Raw genomic sequence first — 26,966 nt, forward strand, 5'->3', positions numbered from 1 at the left:
GCAAATGTTGGTCCCTTATTCAAGAAAGAGATTAAGGGTAGCCCAGGAAATTATAGACCAGTGAGTCTTACTTCAGTGGTTGGTAAGTTGACGGAAAAGATCCTGAGAGGCTGGATTTATGAACATTTGGAGAGGCATAATATGATTAGGAATAGTCAGCATGGCTTTGTCATAGGCAAGTCGAGCCCTACGAGCCTGATTGAATTTTTTGAGTATATGACTAAACACATTGATGAAGGAAGAAGCAAACACAAGGAAATCTGCAGATGCTGGAAATTCAAACAACACACACAAAATGCTGGTGGAGCGCAGCAGGCCAGGCAGCATCTATAAGGAGAAGCACTGTCGACGTTTCAGGCCAAGACCCTTCATCAGGACTAACTGAAAGGAAAGATAGTAAGAAATTTGGAAGTAGGAGGGGGAGGGGAAAATGTGAAATGATAGGAGAAGACCGGAGGGGGTGGGATGAAGCTAAGAGCTGGAAAGGTGATTGGCAAAAGGGATACAGAGCTGGAGAAGGGAAAGGATCATGGGACGGGAGGCCTCGGGAGAAAGAAAGCGGGAGGGGAGCACCAGAGGGAGATGGAGAGCAGGCAGAGTGATGGGCAGAGAGAGAGGAAAAAAGGAGGGGGAAAAAAACTAAATATATCAGGGATGGGGTAAGAAGGGGAGGAGGGGCATTAACAGAAGTTAGAGAAGCCAATGTTCATACCATCAGGTTGGAGGCTACCCAGCCGGTATGTAAGATGTTGTTCCTCCAACCTGAGTGTGAAGGAAGAGCAGTAGATGTAGTGTGTATGGATTTCAGCAAGGTATTTGATAAGGTACCTCATGCAAAGCTTATTGAGAAAGTAGGGAAACATGGGATCCAAGGGGACCTTACTTTGTGAATCCAGAATTGGCTTGCTCACAGAAGGCAAAGAGTGGTTGTAGATGGGTCATATTCTGCATGGAGGTTGGTGACTAGTGGTGTGCCTCGGATCTGTTCTGGGACCCTTGCTCTTTGTGATTTTTATAAATAATCTGGATGAAGAAGCGGAGGGATGGGTTAGTAAATTTGCTGATGACACAAAGCTTGGAGGTGTTGTGGATAGTGTGGAGGGCTGTCAGGTTACAGCGGGATATTGATAGGATGCAAAAGTGGGCTGAGAAGCGGCAGATGGAGTTCAACCCAGATAAGTGTGAGGTGGTTAATTTTGGTAGGTCAAATATGATGGCAGAATATAGTATTAATGGTAAGACTCTTGGCAGTGTGGAGGATCAGAGGGATCTTGAGGTCCAAGTCCATAGGACATTCAAAGCTGCTGCGCAGGTTGACTCTGTGGTTAAGAAGGCATACAGTGCACTGTCCTTCATCAACCATGGGATTGAGTTCAAGAGCTGAGAGGTAATGTTACAGCTATATAGGACCCTGGTCAGACCCCACTTGGAGTACTGTGCTCAGTTCTGGTCACCTCACTACAGGAAGGATGTGGAAAGTATAGAAAGGGTGCAGAGGAGATTTACAAGGATGTTGCCTGGATTGGGGAGCATGCCTTATGAGAATAGGTTGAGTGAACTCGGCTTTTTCTCCTTGGAGCGGCGGAGGATGAGAGGTGACCTGATAGAGGTGTTTAAGATGATGAGAGGCGTCGATTGTGTGGATAGTCAGAGGTTTTTCCCAGGGCTGAAATGGCTAACACAAGAGGGTACAGTTTTAAGATGCTTGGAAGTAGGTATAGAGGAGATGTCAGGGGTAAGTTTTTATGCAGAGAGTGCTGAGTGCGTGGAATGGGCTGCTGGCGACGGTGGTGAAGGTGGATACGATAGGGTCTCTTAGGAGACTCCTTGACAGGTACATAGAGCTTAGAAAAATAGAGCTATGGGTAATCCTAGGTAATTTCTAAAGTAAGTACATGTTCAGCAGATCATTGTGGCAAAAGGGCCTGTATTGTGCTGTAGGTTTTCTATGTTTCTATGTATTGTTGTAATCTTTTTGCACATTAGTTGTTTGTTGGTTTTCTGTGTGTGTAGTTTTTCATTGTGTCTCTGTTCTCCTGTGAATGTCTTTAAGAAAATGAATCTCTAGATAATGTATGGTGACATTTAAAAAAACAGAATCAGAACCAGGTTTAATATCACCGCATATATCATGAAATTTGTTAACTTTGCCAGAGTAGTACTATGCAATACATGATAGTAGAGAAATAATAACTGAATTCCAGTAAGTGTTCTGATCCCTCTGAGGATTGGTGTGTTTTCCCTCGTCTTACGCTTTGTGAAGTACGCAATCGGTTCTTTGGTCTTGCGTTGAGTTGTTGCTGCGACTCCACCTGACTAGCTGGTAGATCTCACTCCTGTACGCCCTCTCATCACCATCCTGAGATTCTGCCAACAGTGGTTGTATTGTCAGCAAGTTTATAGATGGCTTTTGAGCTGTACCTAGCCACACAGTCATGGGTACAGAGAGAGTAGAGCAGTGAGCTCAGCACACACCCCTGAGGTGTGCCAGTGTTGATTGTCAGCGAGGTGGAGATGTTATCACCAATCCGCACAGATTGTGGTCTTCCGGTTAGGAAGTTGAGGATCCAATTGCAAAGGCCCAGGTTCTGGAGCTTTTCAATCATAACTGAAGGAAAGATGGTGTTAAATAGCATCCTGCCTTACTGTAGGTATTTATGTTGTCCAGCTGATCTTTCTGCATGTCGACCTACGGTGATGAATACATGAGTATTCATGGCAAACTGATGGCAAGTGTGCACAAGATGGCACATGCAAAAACTTTGTTGGCATGTGGCATGCAGTCCTGCCCCTCTTTTTTTTTAAACCCACCAATACATAATGATTATCTTTACTGTCAAATTGAGCATTGAATGATTTTTTTTTACAATCAGAAAGCAGTGAGATGTTTTCACAGAAAACTTCTTATAGTGGTTTGATGCTAAAGAGACAGTTGTGAGAGCGCATGACATTGGATGATAACTTTTTGAAATACTCAGACCTGTTGTACACGTCAGTATTTAGATGGTAAACAATTACAATAATAATATTACTTAGAAATGATGTTATTTTTCCAATTGTCTTTGAAAAAGATTAATGTTAATAATTCTTGAACAGGTTTTCTAAAATGCTTCAGTGATGGGTGAAATACTCTTGTGTTGATGACCCAGCCTGTTTCATTGAAAACTTGCAGGAAATTTGAGATGAAATAGGAAAATGTTGAGATAGCTTTTGTAAACCAGTAGCAATATAGAGACCTTTAAATTCTGTTTGTTCCCTTTTAAATAAGTGATCAAACAAGATTTTACAAAGTCAGAGAACGATCGACCGGGTTTGGCAGCCTTCCTTTCTCGTTCTTTATAATTTATCCTGTTAGCTCCTACTTATTTTCTAAAGCAATGAAAACTTTCTGCTATTAAGTATGTATCCAATTCTCATTTTCCGATTTATTACTGAATCAGTTTCGCCATTCTTTTAATCATATTCCAAATCATTATCACTGACATTTTTTCATCACTTCCTTTCCCGTTGTTTCTGTGGGGTGAAAGGTTATTGTCGGAGGTTGTGAGTGGATCTGAAGTTTCAATAAGATCAGTTATTTTCTTATTAAATGGCAGAGCAGACTTGAGAGACTAATCATCCTAACCTTCCTCATTTGTACATATTTTAAATTATTGCCATACAGTCATTAATTTTTTTTCCACTGGCTTATGTACTTTGTAAAGGCCATGCATTACTTTGAACAGTTTCTGCACTTCCTTTGTCTTCGTGAAGTCCCCCATCTCTGATATCTTTGCTAATTGATCTCCTTTTGGACATTTGTAAAGACCTTAATGTTATTGTTAAATTGTAATGCCTAGAATTGTTCAAAATATTACCTGATTGTAGACGTAAGAAGTAAGTGTATACAAAACCTTTCTTAAAGAATCTTTCTGAAGTATTTAGGACAGGAAGTTTGAAGTATGTTTATTATCAAAGTACATATACTATATCCTTGCAATCCATATCTTTATAGGCAGCAACAAAACAGAAACCCATCTTAAAAAAAAATGCAATCAAACACCCAATGTGCTGGAAATAAACAAATCATGCAAATAATTAAAAAAAATAAAACTTCCAAACTTTAATTCATAAAATTCGCAGCCACAAAGCCATACATCATGGCAGCCAATCGACTCTGCCTGCCTCTGCGTGCCTCACCTCGGTTCTGCTGCATCAGATTGCCTCCAGGTCCACTTTAGCAATGGCCAAACTTAGCTCATTAGGCCTCAGTTCAGTCCATACCTACCATGCCGCAACCATCCTGCACCTTCAAGACTTCAATTCGCACTGCAGAAGTACCAGGTTGTACAGGTGGTTCGAAAGCTTGACTCCGAAAGGCAAGTTACAGGCTATTGTTTGTAGTGATTGTTTCCGAGTAAAGTGTGATTCATTCAGTGATGTATAGTTTTGTTTGCTGCCAGTAAATCGTCACTGTGTTTCACCAGTACCATCTCAAACCAGAAGTTCCAGAAACTTTTAATGAGTAAAATTAATGTGGGCTCGTGGATCTTTCAGATGTATGATAGACAACTTATTTAAAAATTGTTAATTTAAACTTTTTGTATTGGTGTACAGAGGGGTCTCAGTGTGTTGTTCCATGCAGTGCAGAAGATAGATAAAACAGGGAATTAGGAAGCAAATGGCTTAATTCCTTTTATTGCTAGAGTATGGCTCAATAAAAGTAAGCAGATCTGTCTACAATTTTACTAGCTTTAAACTTCATTTAGTAGTTTAAATCATTGCAAGGCTCTCAATGGATGTTTGGAAATACAGACAAAAATTTAGAAGATTCTTGGTAAATAGTTCTCATTCTTTGATTAAGACATGACACTTAAATTACTACACATGGTCAAGGAAACTTTTAGCTAGATGAATATGATATGCTTTAAAAGAAAAAGAACACACTAGAAAATGTTTGATATCACCCAGCAAAATTGGATGATTGCTTCTGAGTTCAGTGTTCTTAGAGAGTATAACTAAAGTGTTAATTTATTCTGGGAATACTCGGTCAACCAACATAAGTAACTAAAAATAAAACGTCAGTGTTCGAAATCTATAGCTCTCTCTTTAGGACTGGTGAATATTACAGATGAACATCATTCAGAAAGAAACTAATCCGGGGAAGGGAAACAAAACAAAGGCACACATCAAATATAAATACAGTGATACGGAGTTGATACAAGCAGAGAAGACTGGATGCAAACAAGACACAATAGTTATTAGGCTGGGTAGCTCCCAAAAACCCCTACGTGTAACTAGTCTGTGTTGTTGCTTCCACTGTAGGCAGCACATCAGATTTAGGCTGTTTTCTCTGGGTTATGGTAACTTAATTGAGGCCAGCTATGATCATTAGTTCATAACCTTAGCAGCAAGAGCAAATTCTCCTTGAGGGGCTCACCGACACCTACACTGCTCTACTTAAACCAGAAAGCACAATTTTGCGAATGGTTGGTACCTGAATCAAACTGTAACTGAAATTGAAGTTCTGTATCTGAAGTTGACCTCGAACGTTTTCAATAACAGTATATAGGAAAAGAGCAGATTCCTTTTTTTTTGAGGCATTGATGTAAGAGGTTTCCTTTTGCTGAGGTAGACCCTCAAATGCTGTTCCTGAGAGACAGTAAGAGAGGAACGGATTGAATGTTAATTCCAGGATTAGTGTTTGGAGAATGGAATCTTGAAATAGAATTACTCCAAAGCACTCAATACTGTTCATCCACCTCATCTTTCTTATTCACTTACAGCAATTACCATCAGCCAAAATGCTTACCTAACTCCATCAGCACGTTATTCAATTACATGACTGTTGCTGATCCAAAGTAGCCATACCGTTTGCAGACAGGCAACAGTTCACTGGACTGAGGGCAGGCAAACTGACCCTGCTCGTCAGAACTGGATTTGTGATTATTTAGTCCGTGGCCTTGCAGCACAGGTTATTTAAGAAAGAAGCGAGAGAGCAAGCAGGGAATGACTGACCTGTTGGCCTGAGGTTAGAAGCAGGAGAAATGCTAAAATCTAAATTTATAAGATGTAATTTCAGAATGCCTTGAGAAGAATAGTGCTATATCCCAATGTTTATACCGTAAGCCTCAGCACTACTCGATACAGGACAGAGTCAGCTTGGATTTATGAAGGGAAAGTGGCATTTCTTAGAGTATGTACCTAGTGGAACAAGCAATGGAGAATTGGTGAGTGTTGTGTCCCATGTGCTCGCTTCGCTGTTGCCATGTAGCCGGGGGAATGAACCTCGGTTCAATGAGGAATGCAGAAATATGAGCCAGAGGCAGCTCCAGGCATATCTGACAATGGAAGTGCCGGCCTCATGAAACTGCACGTACATGCAGTAGACAGCAAAACAATCTCTCAGTGACAGGTCAGAGCAAAACGTCTGCCGTCCTACCACATCAGGGTGGCGGAAAATGAACCACTATAACGTTTCAACACCACACAGTGGCTGTGATATGTAACGTCTGCTTCCCGAATATGAGTCCCCTGCTGCCAAAGAGGACAAGGGTATTGCTGCTGAGATCACAGTGTTGAAAATGATCCTGACGTGGGAATCTATCTCTGTTCAGCAGAAGGACTGCAATTCTTTCAGATGGCAGCTCACCACTGCCTTCTTGAGGGATGGGCAATACATATCACCAAAGTCTAGGTCCCAAAAGGGAGTATGAAGAGATACATCATAGGGACATACTTGGAAGGTTCACGAGGATTCCTGGGATAGCAGTATCCCTGTACAAGGGGTGAGTAGGGAGGAAAGACGGAGGTGACCGAGTGATGCAGCTGTAGAGATCCAGGTTCAAATATAAACTCCGGTGCTGCCTGGCTGGAGTTTGCATGTGCCCTCTTAGACTGTGAGTTTGCCGTGGATATTCCAGCTTCTTCCCACATCCCAAGAATGCATGGGAAGAAATTATCCAGAGGAAAAAGTTCAAGGTTGTGCCCTAGAAGAAAACGGCAACTTTCCTGCTGACTCCTGAGATTCTTTTGCCCAATGACGGCCTCACCATGGAGAAAGGTGGCAGAGAGAGGTTTGAGCCCATGCACTCACAGCTGACAGATGTCCTGGGTAGGGAGCACACTATCTCACAAACTACGCACCTGCTTCTCCACGTGCTGGAGAGTCAGCAGCCGCTACGTCGGCCTGACCTGTCGCCTCGGAAGCCGTAAAACCAGAAGTGGTGCAAGTCATCTTCAGTCCTAAGAAGGAAGAAGTAATTTCTGCACAGATCAGGTGGATGTTGCAGGATCTGTTTGTAAACTTCATTAGTACCAGTATCCTGCTCAACCAATGGCCCTGTGGACAGTTTTATGAAGCCAAGTTTTGTGCAAGCAAGAGTCATTATCTAAAAGATGGTCAAGAAGTCTTTTATTTTTTCTCTCTCTTTACTCTAGCAGTATTTGCTACTTAAAAAGATCTTAAGGATTACGATACTATTGGGGAATGGACAAATTTCATTCCTTTTTTTTCCTAATTACACGGATTAATTTTAATTGTAGAATTAGATCATAACAAAAATGTTCCCTCCTATATTTGCAAACATTAAGTGTGCATTTTCTGTCCCATTTAAAAAAAAATAGAACAAATAACTTTTTGTTTTGATATTAGGACGATCTAATGTGCTATACTTGTGGTATAGTTATTTTATATGTGAGAAACATTTTATAATGTTATTAGTGTTGATTCTGAGGACAATGAATCATTACTGCTGTTCACAAGATGAGGGTGTGATCATTTAAACCGGAGGTGCATTCTTGTAGAGGGTGGTGGAATCTCTACCCTGGAGGGTAGATCATTAGGAATATGTAAGGAAGATTTTAATACATTCTGGAAAGATGTGGAAATTGAGGGCAAAGGGGAAATGGTAGAGAGGAGCAGATGAGGTCTAAGAGCGATCAGTCATGGTATTGAACGGCAAGATAGGTTCAAGAGGCCGAATAGCCTTCTGTTCCAGTTTTCTTGTGTTTGCAGCATTCCTGAAGTAATTGATAGAAAATATAAATTGATAAACAATAGAATTTAGGGAGCCGAGGTGAAAGAAATTCATATTCTTTGAAAAATTCTGCCTATATACTAGACAATCTGGAATATTCTGATGGGCAGCTTCTTCACATGTTTGTAATAGCATTACACTTAATGACTAGAATGTGTTTCCAGTGCAGTTATTTTTTGAATATTTTGATAATCTTGATCACACCACAGAAAATTACATTAATTTACCCAGATATATGAATTTTGCAGATGACAGAACCTTTTTAAAAAAAAAAACTTAAGAGGAAATTAAGTAGCCTTCTGCTGTGCAGCAAGCTGTCAAAAGGATGTTGGGTGCTTCCTTTTTTGATCAAGGAACACAGAAAATATGTTTTTTTTTTAAAACTTGAAGATTTTTAAAAACTCCTAAGGCGTCTTCCAAAAATGTAAGTCAGCAATTGTACCCCACTCAGCAAAATGTTCATGCAGACTGCAACGTTTATCCCAATGAAGATATTTTGTGTGTTGACGAAGAAAATTCTGCCTGCATTTGTTATTGAATTACAAATACCTGTGTTGCAAGTGCTGCTGTTTCTACTTTTAAGTTGTGACTTAAAATTGGGTTGGTAGCAGGATGGCTGTTTGACTTTCATTAAGTTTGAGGATATGGAATGGCATATTAAATATAAATGAGATAAACTGAATAAAATGGCCTGCTTTGCAAAGTGTCAAGGAAAAGGATTTTGAAAATACAAATCTCTTTAGTTGTATATTAAGAGCTAAATTACAGAAGTTGACAAAATGCTTTGGACAGCAGCCTATGGGTAAGTGCAGAAAAGAATCTTAATTTTAGGTCAGAGCTATACTCACTGTTAGGAGTATGAGTTTTGAAAGTGGAAAGAAGCCAATAGCATTGTTCCACTGAGTTTAACCACTTCAATGAGTGCACTAATGTCAAATGGGGTGCAGTGAGGAAGTCTGACGTTCTACATACAGCTAACAGGAAGCAAACAGAAAGAAGCTCAGGGAACTGTACAAATTTGAAGCTTTGAAAGAGAGACAAACGATTTGAAGGTAAGCAAAGTTAATTTAACCACACAACAGTTTAAAAAAAACACCTTGTCTCTAGATTTCCTAATTCTTAAGTGAATTAGGATTTGTTTAGTTTAACATTCAAAAGGTCTGGAACAGATGAAGCTTTATTCAGGGCACTCTAGTTAAAACCACAAGCAATTTTAGCGGAACTGAAACATGACTGCAGGACAGAAAATCGGAGTGTATAGCAGTCAAACTTGTTATACATTGCACTGAAGTTGCTGTTGAGAACCAGGTTACACAACAAACATGGAGCAAAATATGAACACATTTTTATTAGGTAAGTCATTTCTGACTACAAACTCACTTGTGCGCTTCTATATAAAATTCTAAAAACCCTTGGCATGGTTCACTGAGGAAGAGAAGAAATAAAGTATAATTGTAATATTGTTCTGAAGGGTGGTGTAAAAATAATTTTATGTATTTTGATTTATACATACAACATCTCCGTACAATGCGTTAAGGCTGTTTGGCCATTTGATACTCGGCACGAAAGCAGTGCTTTGAGAAATGAATCATTATCACGGGAAGGAAGTTTCCTGCAAGTACTTCATTTTCAGAACACAAAATTTAGATGAATAAAACAACAGTATTTTTGAATAAGACTAATTGTTAGGAGTACGTACAGATTTGATTGAGGAATGTGTAATGCCTTAATAAATTCTTTTCATCTGAGTATGCTCTGTTTAAACCTTTGTACAGAATGTACATCTGTACTTTCTGCAGTAACTATTTGCATGTATTTTAAAATGTAGTCGTATGCATTTGAAAAATGTAAAATCTCTTTCCCTTTTTCTAACATGTTTTATTTGCTAAGTACATATTGAGCAATGGACTCTATATTAACTTGATTTTACACTGACAGAATGTGAAGATAGTGTAAAGTATGATTTTAACTAAATTTTATCCTAAAATGGAGTAATAGTTGCATACTTTGTTAGCCCTATGAAATACCACCTTATGCATGGAGACAGTTATAACTACCTTGGCAAATTTTGATGGGGCAAATGGAAACTAAAAATAAAACTTCCCCAGTGATCTCTTCTCACCTAAATTGAAAACTTAATTTTCAATGGTGGGGGAAAGAAAATTCAAGACTGTTTAGTGTCATGTCCAGTACACACGGGTAAAGGGTCATTGTTACGCCAGATGTGATGCAGCACCAAAAATACAGTGCAATAAAGAATACAATAATTAAAACAATACAATAAGTAAAAATACACAAGATGGCTTGTATGACTGATAGGAAATGATGAAGTATTGGTGGTTGGGGATGTGGAGGGGGGGGGTTAGCAGGTGCGTGTGTTGATCAGCCTTACTCCTTGGGGAAAGTATTGTTTTGAGTTTCGTGATCCTGTAGCCTCCTTCCTGATGGGAGAGGGAACAAAAATCTGTGAGCAGGGTGGTTGGGATCCTTCATGATGTTACTGGCCCTGACCTGGAATCTTTCTGTGTATAGGTCCATGTTGATGCCAGTGATGCAACAGGCAGCTTTGGTTACTCTTTGTAGATCCTTCCTGTCTGCAGCAGTGAAGCAGGTTGTTGAGATGCTCACTACTGCACATCTGAAGAATGATGTGAGTGTAGATGCACATAGTCGAGCTCTCTTCGGCCTCCTCAGAAAGTAACAGCATTGGTGAGATTTCCTGACTGTGTAGAAAGCCCCTTTCCGGGTATTTATTTCTGGTGAGGCACAGTAAGGTCTGCAGAACCTACATTTCCTTTTTTTCTCTACAAATTGTATGTTGGCACAATGGTTTAATATGGTTTTGTGCTCCTAATATGTTCCGCTGAACAGGTTTTAACCCACCCCAAAGAACTGAATAAAGTGGAGTTGTATATTGAAGGAGAAATTGAGAATTGGAATGTGTTGATTTGAGCAAAGTGCCAACAAAAGCTTCAAGCTCAGTGTTATGTTCTAAAGATTAGCTGATTTAGCAACTGCACTGAAACATCTGAATCTTAAATTTCCCCAAGTTAAACAGGAAATTTTTTTTTCTCTTGTGAAGCCGGAGAAGGCATTGCTAATTGTCAGAAATTCTAACCTCTTAAAGAGGACTATTTTGCCTATTTTCAAATTATAATCTCCATTTAAATTTGTGTTTAAATAATTAAAAATGTGTTTGTCCTCTTCAGAAACTAAGATCTGTAGATTTATTAATTACTTGCTTTACTGTCTGTTATTGGTCAAAATAAATACAGTGTCTTTGTTAATGGATATTCAATTTGGAAGTACACAAGTGTCTAAATTGAGTTGGTACGCTTCCATTTGTGTCTTAATGGCTGAAAGAAAATAATTTTTACTTAGTATTGTAAGCTTATGATTTTGTTAAAATATACATAATTAGTCAAAACTGAGATGTAACTTTTAGCCAACTCTGAACAATTTACTTCTAGTTTGCTGAATTAAAGTAACCTCTTTAATGATTACTTAGAACAGTAGTGTGCAGGAATGACCCTTCAGCCCATCATGGTTAGTCAACCACGATGGCAATCTAAATAATTCCATCTTCCTGCACGTGATCTATGTCTCTCCATCCCCTTCCAGTTCATCTGTTTCTCTGAATGTCTAAAATGTTGTCATCATATAAGGCACCACCTCCTCTGGCTGCACGTGCCAGGCACCCATTACTCTGTTTCCTTTAAAATAAATTTGCCTCTCAGATCGTCTTTTTATCTCCTCTGGTGCTTAACGTTTCCCCATGGGCGAAAGACTCTGACTATCTTATTCAATCTGTACTTCTTACATGCTTCTAACTAGATGCCCCTTAACCTCTGACACTCCAGAGAAAATAATCCAGATTTGTCCAACCTCTCCTTTAACAGCATCCTGGTTCATGCAACATTCTGATGAACCTCTTCTGCACCCTTGACAAAGCCTCCAGATTCTTCCTGAAGGGCAGGGGTTCCTAACATATTTCATGCCCTGAACCAGTGCCATTCAGAAAGGGGTCCATGGACCCCAGGTTGGGAACCCCTGCTGTAGGGTGAAAAATTCCACACACAATACTCCAATAGCCTAAGCAAAGCTGTTTTTTGTTACAGTGCAACCTGACTTGCCAACTGTAGTACCCAGTGTCCCTAAACCGTTCCCTTTGCCATCTATCCACTTGTGTTTCCACTTTCAGGGATCCCTCAGTACAACAATGCTCCAAAGCATCCTGCCACTTATGGTATAACTTCTTGTATTTGACCTGCTGAAATACAATAACTCTCATTTGTCCATTTAACTTCATTTAAATTCAATTTGCCTGTACTTTAAAGATGAGATTGTGCTGATGCTGATTTTGGAAATCCAGAGTAACGCACACAAAATTGCTGGAGCAATTCAGCGGGTCAGACAGCATCTTTAGAGAGGACTAAACAGTTGATGTTTTGGACTGAGACCCTTCATCAGGACTTGCGATGCAGGGTCTCGACCTGGAAAATTGACCATTTATTCATCTCCATAGATGCTGCTTGAGCTGTTGAGTTCCTCCCGCATCTTGTCTGAGTTATCGATACTTCACCTCCGTTTACTGGTCACCACTACCCTCTGCCTCTGTGAACGAGCCGAGTTTTATTTTTATCCAACTTGGCAATTCACCATCAGTCCCATGTCTTCTGAGTTGATCTACCATGATGGGCCTTGTCAATTGCTTTTCTAAAGTCCAGATGTACAATATCCACTGCCCTACCCTCATCAGTCATATTTATCACTCCTCACAAATCTGTTGAGCTACAGTGTAGAGTCGTGCCGCCCAGCAATCCCCCATTGTAATCCCAGCCTACAATTTACATTGTAAAATTCACCAACCAACTGGTAGGTCTTTGGACCGTGGGAGGAAACTGGGGCACCCAGAGGAAACCCACGTGGTCATGGGGAGAATGTACAAACTCCTTGTGGTGGGAATTGAACCTGGGTCACCTGTACCGTGAAGCATTTTGCTAACCACTATGCTACCATGCCGCCTGATGTTTGAGTGGTCCTCCCCAGCATGGACCAATGCTGACTGTCCCTATTATGTCCTGCTTTTCTAAATGCAAGTAAATCCTGGACTGAGAGCAGGAGAGTTTGAGAAGTGTCTTGGGACATCCTTGTGAGCTTCACTTTACAGGACTGCAAAAGAGGAAGTGAAGAGGCGATTGGCTGACTAACTATTTATCAGCAGCAAATAAGAAGCAGGTTGGGTGAAGTGGAACAGCTATTTTGGGAGCAGACTTTGTGAGAATGGACCATTGTAGGAGTGGGGAGGCTTCGGGTCAAGAGGCTTCAGTCTGAGGAGGCTCAGTAAGTTGCCTAGGTGCTTGGAGAGAGAGCAGACATTTTGTAAAGTCAAGTCTTGTTAATTGACTAATTAGGGAACATTTTATCCAATAAAGGAACATAAATTCAAGTGGAACAGCTTTTTTGGCGCAGAAATTCTGAGATTGGGGGGTTGAGGCCTTGGCTTGTGAGGCTTTGGTGAAGGGGCACAGGTCAGAAGAGGATTTACTTTTGCTGTTCAACCCTGGTGCTTGATTCAATGTAGGCAGGACAATAGTTAGGGCAATGGACTCTGTTCCTACAAGATAGTCTGGGAACCTTGCAGTCTTCCTGATGACTAGATTTATGGGAAGTGCTGTAGCACCTGACAGACCAGGTGAGGGAACTGGAGCAGGAGTGGGTTGTATTCAGGACCATCTGGAAGGCCGAGAACCTCATAGATAAAACTGTCATTGAGGAGGTCACACCCCAAGGTACAGGCTTCGTGCCCATTCCCCTCAGTAACAGGTATGCCCCCTTGGGTACTGTTGAGGGAGATGTTCTTTCAGGATGTAGCATTAGTAGTCGGGTATCTGGCACTGCAGCTGGCTCAGAGGGCATTCAGACAGGATGATAGTGAGGAGGGCAGGAGATTCTGGGGGCACAGAAGAGAGGCCAGGTTGGTGTGTTGCTTCCTGGCTCCAGGGTCAATGATGTGTCTGAACAACTACAGAAGGTGCTCATGGGGGAGGGGGAACTGCCTGAGGTGATTGTTCTCAGGGCTGGTACACATGATATAAGTAGAATGAGTCTGGTAAGGTAGTGATTCTGGATTACTCCTAGTGCCATGTGCTAGTGAGGTCAGAAATAGAAGGATGTTTCATAAGAGATGAATTGAGAACAGATGAATTTGTAGCTGAGGAGCAGGTGCAGAGGCCAGGAACCCTTGGGATCTTTTCTAGGGTAGAGGCAACCTGTACAAGAGGGGTAGGTCGCACTTGAATCAGTGAGGGACCAATATCCTTGCAGGGATATGTGCTGGATTTAGATGGGGGGGGGGGGGTTTAAATGAGTTTGGCAGTGGGTGGAACTCTGAGCAGCAGCAAGTAAGTGAGGAGGTATCTGGCCTTTTTCTGATAAGAGAGGACATAACAGGAGTATTGAGAAATGGGATTTTTGCAGGATCATTCAGTGAGGTCGTGTATTTAGGACTTCAACTTCAAATTCAAGATTATTGTCATCTGCCTATGCATATATACAACCAAATGAAACAGCATTTCTCCAGACCACGGGGCACCAACACAACATGTGTCACAAAAAAAACACATAAACCACAATATTATACTATAAATAAGTTAATAAATATAAATCAAACGCATATAGTAAAACACAGCACAAGTAAGCAGGAAACAGCTCACCGTCCTTGTGATGAGAGCTCGGCATTAGTCTCACAGCCTGAGGAAAGAAGCTGTTTCCCAGTTTGGCAGTCCTAGTCCTGATGTACCTCCTTCCCGATGGTGGTGGGTCAAAGAGATTGCAGGATGGGTGGTAGGAATCCTCATTGTGTTGGGCCCTTCATGTACAACACTCCTGGTAAATGTCACAATGGGGGCGGGGTCTTGTAGCTTCCATACCACAATGATGCAACAGACAGGACGTTCTCGATGGTGCACCTGTAGAAAGTTGCTGGAATGGGGGCAGGGAGCTTTGCAGGCCTCAATCGCCTCCAAGTGTGGAAGCTGCTGTGCCTTCGTGATTCGTGAGGAGGTTTTGTGGGTCCAGCTTAGATCACACCAGGGAAATTTCTGCTCTTCACTCTCCACAGCAGAGCCTTTGTCAACTTGTTCCTCCCTGAAGTCCACAATCATCTGTTTGGTCTTCTCCACGTGAGACTCAGGTTGTTGTTCTTGAACCATTTGACAAGCCCTTCTGCCTCTTCTCATCATTGTTGCTGATGAGGCCAACTACTGTAGTATCTTCAGCGACTTATGACGGGGTTTGAGCTCAATCTGGCAGTGCAGTTTTGTGTCAGCAGTGGGCTCTGCACACCGTCCTGGAGGACACCGGTGCTCACCGTGATGGAGCTTGAGATGTTGCTGACTGTGGTCTTTCCACCAAGAGGTCCAAGATCCAGTTACAGAGAGGGATGTTGAGTCCCAACAGGAACATTACCCACCAGTCGCTGAAGAATGATTGTGTTAAATGCTGAGCTGAAGTCGATGAACAACATCCTGGCTTACAAGGCATCATTTTCCAGATGGGACAGGACCGCGTAAAGCGCCAAGGCTATGGCATCTTCAATGGACCAGTTTGAGTGGAGGGCGAACTGCAAAGGGTCCAATATAGCTGTAAGCTGGGATTTTATATGATCCATTACCAGCCTCTCAAAGCATTTGATGACTGTTGCAGTCAGTGTGGCTGGATGATAATTGTTTAGGCCAGTTACCACTGCTCTCCTGGGCACCTGAATGATGGTGGCTGTCTTGAAGCCTGTAGGGAAGCAGTGGACTGTTCATGAGAGATATTAAATATGTCTATTAAGACCTCTGTTGGTTGGGTCGCACAGTCCCTCAGCACCTGACCAGGTATGTTATCTGGCCCTCAACTTTGATGGGTTTACACTGGCTAGGGTTCTCCCCGCCTTGGCTGAGGCCAATCAGGGTGCCTGTTCCTTAGGAAGGAAACTTAGAAACAAGAAGGGGAGGGATACTCTAGTAGGGCTGTATTATTGACCCCTGCCCCTATTAGTCAGAACTGAGATGCAGGTGTGTAGATAAATGGCTCATAGTTTTAAGAATAATAGTTGTATTAATCAGATATTTTAATTTCCCCAGTATTGATTGGGCTACCCATAGTGTTAAGAGCCTGGACAGGGTGGAATTTGTTGAAATGTGCCCAGGAAAATTTCTTGTGTTGATATATAGAGGTTCTTGATCAGGGAGTGGAATGCTGAATCTCCTTTTAGGGAATGAGGCAGAGCAAGAAAGAGTAGTGTCAGTGAAGGAGCATTTTGGCTCTCGTGACTGTAGTTATACTTTTTTTAAGGTAGTGATGGAGAAGGATAGAACAGGTCCATGGGGTAGGGTTTTAAACTGGAGCAGGGCTAATTTTGGACAGATATTCGCTTCAAAGTTAGCCACTGGTGAAGTTCCCAAAGACTGTAAGATTTCAAAGTTGTTCCATTGTTTAAGAAGAGTAGTGAGGGCAGGCCAAGGAACTGTGGGCTTGTCAACCTGACTTCAGTAGCGGGGATGTTTCTGCAGAGCATTCTGAACAATAGAATCTACCAGCATTTGGACAGAGCTAGATAGGATGGATTCAGCATGGCTTTGTGCATGGGAAGTCCTGCTTGATTAAATTTTTTTGTTTATTAAGGAAGTAACCAAAAAGGTGGATGAGGATAGGGCAGTGGATGTTGGCAATTTGGACTCTAGCAAAACCTGTGACAATATCCTGCCTGGCAGGGGGTCTGTAAGGTTGGGTCCCATGGAGTCCATGATTAAAAGGATTCAGAATTAGCTTGGTGGTGAATTTGGTTAAGGTTGTTTTCTGGAACGGAAGACAGTGATTAGTGGGGCACCGGTTTTGGACTCTTGTTACCTGTTATTTATGTATTTATATTTAATGTTTTTTAAAATTATGTTCCTTTTGTGCTGCGTAGGATCTAGAGTAGTAACCATTTTGTTCTCCTTTACACGTGTACTGGAAATGATGTTAAACAATCTTGAATCTTGGAGGCTTGATCAATAAATTTGAGAACGACGAAATGAGGAGGTATTGTTGTAGCGATGGTACAGGGGTATCTTGATCAGTTCAGGAAGGGAGCCGAGGAATGGCAAATAGATTTCAATACAGAAAAGTGTGAGACGATGGATTTTGGAAAGACAAGCCCGTGTGGGTCTTGTTCCATGAATGGTAAGGCACTAGGGAGTGTAATGGAACAGAGGGACTTAGGAGTACGGGTCCATATAGCAGTTCGTTGAAAACAGCATCACGGGTAGACATGGTGGTGAAAAAGGAGTTTAATGCACTGGTGTTCATCAGTCAGGGCATTGAGTACGTGAGTTGGGTTATTATGTTGCAGTTGTACAAGTCATTGGTAAGAGCGTATTTGGAGTACGGTGTATGGTCACCTTGTCACAGGAAAGATGTAGTTAAAATAGAAAGTGTACAGGAAATATTGACAAGAATGTGCCAGGACTGGAGGGCCTGAGTTGTAGCAAAGAGTTGGCCAGGCAAGAGTTGGAATCAGGGGGCAAAATTATGAAAGGCATAGTTAAGGTGGATGATAATGGTCTTTTCCCCAGGGTAAGGGAGTCCATAACAAGGAGGCATAGATTTAGGGTGAGAGGATTAAGGTTTAAAACTCCTCTCCTCCCTCCTCGTTTTCCCACATGGAGTGGTGACCATATAGTATGAGCTGGCAGAAGCAGTGGTTGAGGCAGGTACAATATTATTGTTTAAGGAGAACTTGGAAAGTCGGGAAATTGGGAAGTTGGATGGGCACCGTGGTCAGCATTGAAAGGCCTGGATCCATTCTGTTCTGCTTTGTGACCTCCAATAATTTCCTTACTGACGGTGGGAGAGGAGAAGAGGGAGGGGTGGAGCTGAGGGACAAAGACAGGTGGGTTATGGTTGGGGGGAAATGGGGGGTAAAAGCAGATGGAGCCATTTGGAGGGAGAAAAGGGTGAAGGTGGAAACAGCTGCTGGAAGATGAGAAGTGCGAACATGGCATCAGATGAGTGAGGAAGGTGATAATTGGACTCATTAGAGGAGAGGTGAAGGGCAGAAGGAACCAGATGGGTGAGAGGGATCTTGCAGGGAAAGGGATGAACATAGGTAATGGTGGGAGGGTGCTGGAGGGGTGTATAGGAAAGGGAACAACCCCACACTCTTCCCCCTACCCTCACCTGTCATTCTTCACTCCTCCATAGTGTAGCCGTCACCTCCTGCCCCTGTCTCACACCTCTCCTCTTTTATGCTGGCTGCCCCACTTTGTCCTGATGCAAGGACTTAACGTGAATAATCGACAGTTGCCCTCTCCCTGCAGATTCTTTGTGACCCACCGAATTTTTTCAGTATTTTGGTTTTTGCTCCTGATTCCAGAATCTGCGGTCTCTTGCGTCTCCTTTCTATAGTTGGTAAAATTATTCAATTTTCAATGGACTTGGATGAGAAGAATTTCCTGGGGCTTTTGGATGGTGTAGATAAATCTTCCTTGGAGCTGGGTTTTGCTGTGCTCTGCTGTTTTTTGATTTGTTCCCACTCTTTCACATGGCTCCAACAATCCTTGTGACATCCATCTCATTTCCCTTTCCCTCCACACTTTCTTAGATCTGGTGTTCTGTCTGTTCCTGACACAATTCACTGTACCTCAAAATGTGTTTGCCCTCATCAGTTCCCAGTTCTGAAAAAAAGTTATTGACCTGAAACGTTAATTCTTTTTCTTTCTCTAAAGATCCAGCCTGAACCTCTGAGTACATGGAAGCATACTGTACATAGAAAATCGGAGTGCATTACTAGGCCTTGATAGGCTTCCATGTCTTCCTTGAATGGATGTCCATTCTGTTATCTTCACCAATAGAGCCACTTCCTTGGAAAGGACAACATTTGTTCATATTTACTTACATTTTTAAGATCCAGTATGTGCTTCGCTTGGACCCAAGTTACAGTTTGTGAAGTAGATAGGACAGTCTTTTTTCACTTCCTTTAGGACATAATTCCATCTTCTCCCTTAATGGTTTCTGTGGTATGCAAAGACTTCATTTGTGCTGCTTTCTGCACTCTCCCAGAATGTAAGTTCCACTGCTTTTGATGGCAATTGTCACTTTGTTCACACCTATCATGAAGTCCATGACTGACTTCCCTTTCTGGATGTTTTCATCTCAAGAAATAGGCTAGCCACAAATACTCATTTCAAGTGTAGAAGCTTCCAAGGCTGAGCATACTTCCTCCAGCTCTGCCTTTTGTAAGGACTACAGCGCTGTGCAAAAGCCTTGGGTGCAGACCGCATATATGGTTAGGGTGCCTAGCTCTTCTGCACGGTACTGAATTTCTCAATGTGGAGCGGAGGGTGAGTTTTATAATCTGGCGGGAGCAAGGGATGTTGAGCACCTTGGGAGGGCTGTGGGGCAAGTGGCAGAGGAGGAGTGCTACGGGTGGGGAGAGGCATGGTTGCCAACATACCCAGCCCCGAGACACCAGGAAGTTCATTTGATCATGACCAATTGGTTTATTGATCATTACTGAATGTCTTTCTGGTGCTTCCTGCTCCCTCCCCTCTCCCCTTCCCTCTTCCCAACCATGATTTCCCTTCTCCCTGCCCCCTCCCACTCTCAGTCTACAACGGAGAACCGTATCAGAATCAGATTTATCACCACTCGTGTGTCATGAAATTTGTTTTTTTGTGTGGCAACAGTACAATACATAAAATTACTCCAGTACTGTGCAAATGTCTTAGATATATATAATCTCAGAAGACTTTCACACAGTACCATACATTCCATTCTCCAGCTCCACTGTCTCTGTCTTATTTGCATATATGATGAGACTTCGTCACGTTTGATGAGACTTTCCGCTGTAGTGGCTCTAAATTGTTTTTTCTCCCTGAACAATGGTTTCCCCTCTTCTCAAATGGACAGAATCATTTATTCCATCTCGTCTGTTTCCTGCACACTGTAGTCTGCTGCTCTGCTGGACAGCAGAAGGTCAGAGTTCTCTTTCCCATCTCAAACGAAGGGCCTTGGTATTAAAGCATGGACTTTGTTATTCTTTGACCTCCCGAGTGTTCCCCGCATTTTCTGTTTTTAATTCAGACTACCAATATTTGCTGGTGCTGTTGATTTTTCTAGGATGGAATTCCCTGGACCTTCCACCTGTCCATCCTCCACATTTGAAGGACCATCCCTTGCTATTTTCTGTTAGTTCCATATGCAAGTATAGTAGGTGCAATACCTGTCCTTTCAACCCTTCACTTCCCACCATCTTTCCAGTTGGAGTAGCAGTTTAAGTGTGCAGTACTTCTGGCAATGTGATGTACTGTATGTAGTCTTTACAATGTGGTTTCCTCAACACTGGAGAGACTAAATGTTCACTGCGTGATCACTTTGTGGAGCATCTACATTTAGTCACAGAAAAGTACAGCACAGAAACAGACCCTTCAGCCCATCCAGTCTGTGCCTATTTCCATTGACCTGCACTGGGACCATAGTCCTCCATACTCCTAACCATCTAAACTTCACTTTTAATGTTTTCTGTCAGTAATTCTTCATCCACCTCCCATTCTGACTTACTCATTTATGGCATCTCGCACTGTTACAAACCCAATGCAAGCTTGTATTTCTTCATTTTTCTGGGCACAATATTAAATTTGCTTTCTTTATCGATATGAGAAATGGACATTTTGCTCTTAAGTCATCACATGTGGCATTGACTCTGCTTCTGTCTCCTCCCCATTAGTCTAACTTGGCCAACCGTTTGCAACACATTACAACTTGTCAACCTGTAAACACAACTTATCCCCATAGCAACACACACAAAATGCTGGAGGAACTCAGGAGGCCAGACAGCATCTACAGAAAAGAGTAAGCAGTCGACATTTCAGGCCAAGACCCTTCTTCATCCCCATATCGTCCGCTAGCCTTAACCCATCACAGATAATGCCTTTGCCCCATCCGTCACCCACCCCCACCTTCTCTGCAATTTATTGTTCTTCATCCTCTCTGTTTTTGACAAAGGATCCTGGATCTGGGCATTAACATTGTTTTTTGTCCTATACAGTGTTTGCAGAATTTTCTTTCATGATTTCAGATTGTCAGCATCTACCTTTATTTTCAAGGCAATGTGTCAGATTAAATTTTTAAAGTTCAATTGTTGGATACATTTTTCAGTGAAGTGAGTTCAAAAACAACCCTCTAACTCTTCTTTGCAGTCTTTATGTTGGAGTGAATTTTTTAAATTCAGAAAAGCTACCATGTTCTATTTTCCTAAATTATAATCTGAACAGCTTTGTGTCTTGGTTTTTAAAACCGAAATGGTTCATCTCAAATGATCTGTGCATATTAGAACACTGCATCATTTGATAAAAACCATATTTTGCATAAGTTTTAATATGATTGACATTTATAAACTTGCATTACTTTTATTGGTCTCCAATTTGTTAAATATTTTTACTATTTTCTGAGGCTATAGCTCCAGTTATTGCATGATTTTGAATTTTATAGGAACGCATTTATTTTATAAATGACTAACTCATTGTAAAATGATGTGCCAAGTAGTAGCTTAGCAAGAGTTGGGATAATACATGAAATCTAACAGTAAATCTGCAGGCCAGTGTAAGGAAAACGTTAATGATATTTAATTTTTTTTGGAGAAAAGGGAGTTTTGTCTTTTTTCACAAGAATTGACACATTTCTAGACTTTAGTTTCACTCACAATTTAATGTTTGAATACCTTATCTCTATTCAAATCTGTGATACAAAATGGATTTTGATATTACTGTGTACACAGTTTCCTACAGTGCTTTTAAATGGTTTGGTTAGTTGAAATATTTTTCTTAATCTTCCTCAGTTTGAGATTTTTTCCCTCCAAATTTTCTGAAAGGCTGTTGAGCAATTGTAGAAGTGTGACCTAAATGAACATCATATTCAGTATTTACCAGGTTTCCTTAGAAATAAGGAGGAAGTAGTATATGAAAGAAGTATGGCATGTTCATCGGACAACTTGTTGTAGTTTTTGCATTGTTAATAAGCTTTTAGATGCTGATGGCTTGGGAGCACGGAGGGAATAGTGTTCCCTTGAGCTAATTCATTTTAAATGTCTTGTAGCTTATTCATAAACAAGTTTTCAAAGTTTCTTTTTGAGGTTAAATTAAAGAAAACCTAAATCCCTTCTTGCAAGAACTTTATGAGAATCCTTCAAGTAATTCTTGACTTTACATTTTACTTTAAATATTTTCATTGTGTCATGCTGGACATGTTACCTAGTTTTCAATTTGCATGTGACTGTTAGAATATTACTACACCCTGAGAATGGTGGGGAAGATGGATATTGTTCAATAACTCGATCCCCCACATAATAAGGGCCAATTCTTGCCAGTGTGCACTGACTCCCTTTATTTGATAATGGTGATCAGTATTTTGTTCATTCATTCATTTATGTGTAGCATGTGGAAAGATAAAGTGTCTATATGATTGTTTAATTGAGCAAAATACATTTGAGACTGAAGATTACATAAATGTCAGTCAGGGAGGTGAGATAAATTTGCCTCTGTTTGCGTTTGCTGCTTCCAGCAAGGGAAAATATGATCACTAAAGCATAGTTCCAGTTCCTAGTCCCTCAGAGGCTGATTAATCACATTCAGATTCATGGTTGTGGCCTCTTTTGATAAGGAATTGTGGTGAAATCAAAAGCTGCACAGTGATCTAAGGTGGTTATTGCATATTGGCTTCCTTGGAGTCTAAAGAACTGTGCAGCAAGTACAATGTAGAGGAAATGGGGGTTGGGGTGTGGAGTTCAAATGAGATTTTTCAACACCCCTATGCCTGAGAGAAACAAATTGCACAGATTTGTGAAACATTTGATCTATGCTTCAAATAGGACTACTGAAGCCCCCGAGGAAACACAAGAACATTGATTTGAATGCTGTGTGTGCCTCAGACCAAGACCTTTAAGAAAAGATGGATGACTTACAGATGAGCCTTACGTCTGTGGTAGGAAAGTTATTGGAAAAGATTCTTATAGATAGGATCTATGGGCATTTAGAGAATCATGGTCTGATCAGGGACAGTCAGCATGGCTTTGTGAAGGCCAGATCATGTCTAACAAACCTGATAGAGTTCTTTGAGGAGGTGACCAGGCATATAGATGAGGGTAGTGCAGTGGATGTGATCTACATGGATTTTAGTAAGGCATTTGACAAGGTTCCACATGGTAGACTTATTCAGAAAGTCAGAAGGCATGGGATCCTGGGAAATTTGGTCAGGTGGATTCAGAATTGGTTTGCTTACAGAATGCGGAGGATCGTGGTGGAGGGAGTACATTCAGATTGGAGGATTGTGACTAGTGGTGTCCCACAAGGATCGGTTCTGGGACTTCTACTTTTCGTGATTTTTGTTAATGACCTGGATGTTGGAGTAGAAGGGTGGGTTGGCAAGTTTGGAGACAATACAAAGGTTGGTGATGTGGATAGTGTAGAGGATTGTCGAAGACTGCAGAGAGACATTGATAGGATGCAGAAGTGGGCTGAGAAGTGGCAGATGGAGTTCAACCTGGAGAAGTGTGAGGTGGTACACTTTGGAAGGACAAACTCCAAGGCAGAGTACAAAGTAAATGGCAGTATGCTTGCAAACACGGGGAAATCTGCAGATGCTGGAAATTCAAGCAACACACACAAAATGCTGGTGGAACGCATCAGGGTCTTGGCCCGAAACATCGACAGTGCTTCTCCCTATAGATGCTGCCTAGCCTGCTGCGTTCCACCAGCATTTTGTGTGCATTGGCAGTATACTTGGTAGTGTGGAGGAGCAGAGGGATCTGGGGGTACATGTCCACAGATCCCTGAAAGTTGCCTCACAGGTATATAGGGTAGTTAAGAAAGCTTATGGGATGTTAGCTTTCATAAGTCGAGGGATAGAGTTTAAGAGTCGCGAGGTAATGATGCAGCTCTATAAAACTCTTGTTAGGCCACACTTGGAGTACTGAGTCCAGTTCAGGTCGCCTCATTATAGGAAGGATGTGGAAACAATGGAAAGGGTACAGAGGAGATTTGCCAGGATGCTGCCTGGTTTAGAGAGTATGCATTATGATCAGAGATTAAGGGAGCAAGGGCTTTACTCTTTGGAGAGAAGGAGAATGAGAGGAGACATGATAGAGGTGTACAAGATATTAAGAGGAATAGATAGAGTGGACAGCCAGCACCATTTCTCTAGGGCACCACTGCTCAATACAAGAGGACATGGCTTTAAGGTAAGGGGAGGGAAGTTCAAGGAGGATATTAGAGGAAGGTTTTTCACTCAGAGAGTGGTTGGTGCGTGAAATGCACTGCCTGAGTCGGTGGAGGCAGATACACTAGTGAAATTTAAGAGACTACTAGACAGGTATATGGAGGAATTTAAGGGGGGGGGGTATCTGGGAAGCAGGGTTTGAGGGTTGGCACAACATTGTGGGCCAAAGGGCCTGTACAGTGCTGTACTATTCTATGTTTTATCACATTTTTGAAAGAAAAGTCAACTCGTGCTGTTTACTATCATTGTCCTTCAGTATTTTGTTAGATGGATTTAACAGGGATGATCCCCAGAAGTATATCGGAAACAACCTCCACTACACTGCCATGTTTTTGTTCTTATGTTTGTTTATAGTTTACATGGGCCATTGTTCACAATACTTGTGCTTCATTAAATGGAATATGGTGGTGCTTACATATGATAGTAATGCTTTTGTGGCCTGAGGTAATTTATGAGCTGTTGATTTGAAAAATACTAGACTCATCTGCCCTGTTGATTTTCAGCAGTACCTGGAGATCCAAATCAATGCCCAGGAACAATCCTTCAGGATTACATTTAGAGAAGGCAGCCAGGAAGTCTGGCACTTCCTTGGCAATGTTTATTGTGCTGGGTTTGGATGAAGGGAACTCTGAATTGTTACAAGAGCACTGAGAAACTTTTTAATTTGCTCTCTCAGAGACTGATGGAAGTAGAAAGATTACATTAAGAATATTGTGTAGTTGCACATGCTAAAGATCTCTTTCTAATGTAGAGTAGTGGCCTTATTGATCAAACACCAGGGCTGGAGAAACCTTTCACAGAACGTGAAAAAGAAATGGTTGTAGGAAAGGCCTTAGAGTACTGAAACTACAGTGTTGGTATAATTATTTGTGTTGGCTACTGTTGTTCATTGATTGCTGGTATTGGTGATAATATGAAGAATAAATTCAATAAAGTGGTAATGAAAGCACCATCCTGAATACAGGCAGTGAAGGATTTTATGACAATGGACAGATGGTTCATACTTACTTAGCACATTTTAGCATTAATATAACTACATTTACAAATTATGTGCCTAGAAGAGTTGGTAAGAACCTGGATTATCTCAACTATCCTGTGCTAATCCTTTCCACCCATTTGTGCCTATTCTGGCCAAAAATAGACTTTACATAAATTCAACTTCTCACCTCTGAGCTCTCTTCCATTCTGACTCTTCAGGTTTTAATGGAGTAAATTGTAAAATAGGGTTATCAACAGAAGGCAGTAAAAACTCCATTCATTGTTTGAAATGCTGTAATCTTTATCAATTAACTTTAATTTGTCAGTAATTTAGATTTACAAACATCACTGCAGGGTAAAAGATGCCCTTTTGGGGTACTTTGGGCTTGAAAATTTTCTGGAACTCAATTTAATCTTTCAGTAGTCTTTCTTGTTTCAAAAAAGCTATGTTTTCTGCAGTTCTACCATGATTGTACCATCTTGTAATCTTTACCTTTGTCAATTAATGCACGTTTCTACTCCATTTTAACCTCTCTATCAAACTACCTTATCTTCAGATTATACTAATGTAGCGTTTATATTGCATCAATATCTTTACCAACGTAAAGTTTGCGACAGTAGAAACAGGAAGAACTTGCTGAATTTTGAGAAATACTAAGGTAAAGGAAATGATTAATGGAAATGACAAACTATACTAGGTTAGAAAAATCCCTTAATTTCAGGGGAGATTTTCAGAAACAGTTTTGATGTCTTATTTTACTTGTTATGAAAGGTTGATGTCGGATACTGGTCAGAACATGAGTTACTTGAACAACATCTAGTGCTTTGTGAAATTGTTGGAAAAATTAAGTCACTTTGGCATTTGATGGAGAGGCAGAACTGGTGACACTGAGGCTGCGATGGTGATGGGATAGTTGCAAGTAGGCAGCCAAAGGGCTTTTCTTCAGTGTTGAATCTTCAATGCGGCTACATCTGTATTTTCACATAAAGGCAAGATAATTGTAGAGTTGATCTAAAACATTCTTAACTTCTCAAAACATATATGAACTAAGGACAGTGCTGGAAAACGGGTAATAAGGAAATAGTGACATTGTGGGACTTTTGGCTGAATACATAGGGAGAAACCAAAATTAGTAACTTTGATAATAATAGAGATTTTCTTGAATGTCAGTGTGGCATCGAGTCCCTAATTACACTTGGTTGTCTCCATTGGGCAAGCTGGGAAGTGTGAATTCCCAACACCACATCCCTGAAATGGACACTCTGAACTGTATTATGGGAAAAGGTTAGCGTGCAAACAGACGGTAAGACTGAAGGGCATGCCTAAAGTTTCCTTGAAAGATGTAACATACTTCTAGACTGATGGGGAATCGCTTGCTTTTGAAAGCTCAAAAGTCATTTGAGAATCTTGAATCTGTGCGTCAGGAATCCAATAGAAGCCCTGTGTCGATGGCAGAAGGACTGCATTGTATAAGCCAAACTCTCAATCTCCCTTTCATTTACTGCCTGCCAAATCTGCAGAAGAGTTTATCAGATCTTTAACAGATCTAATCAGTCCCTCAAAGCATAGACCTGGAGTGGAAGCAAGTCATTTTCCATCCTGCGGGACTGCTTGAAAAGATGGAAGTTAATGTACAGAAGGAAAAATATTTGTCCTGATTTGTTGTC

General features: G+C 41.2%; 1 protein-coding gene across 5 annotated transcripts in view; it reads left to right on the forward strand.

Moving 5' to 3' along the window:
- Nucleotides 1-26,966, forward strand: part of wipf1b (WAS/WASL interacting protein family, member 1b) — a 134,362-nt gene that overhangs the window by 17,719 nt on the left and 89,677 nt on the right. Inside the window, exon 1 of one of the 5 annotated variants that reach the window (XM_073047185.1) lies at nucleotides 8,973-9,070. The exons of 2 other annotated variants lie outside the window; for them this stretch is intronic. The gene's annotated coding sequence lies outside the window, so the exon portion shown is untranslated. Of the gene's footprint in view, nucleotides 1-8,972; nucleotides 9,071-9,264; nucleotides 9,372-23,002; nucleotides 23,028-26,966 lie in introns of those variants that run through there. 2 more of the 5 variants (XM_073047186.1, XM_073047187.1) reach the window with 2 other exon arrangements.

Source organism: Hemitrygon akajei, chromosome 5, assembly GCF_048418815.1.
Source record: "Hemitrygon akajei chromosome 5, sHemAka1.3, whole genome shotgun sequence".
NCBI classification, from domain to species: Eukaryota; Metazoa; Chordata; class Chondrichthyes; order Myliobatiformes; family Dasyatidae; genus Hemitrygon; species Hemitrygon akajei.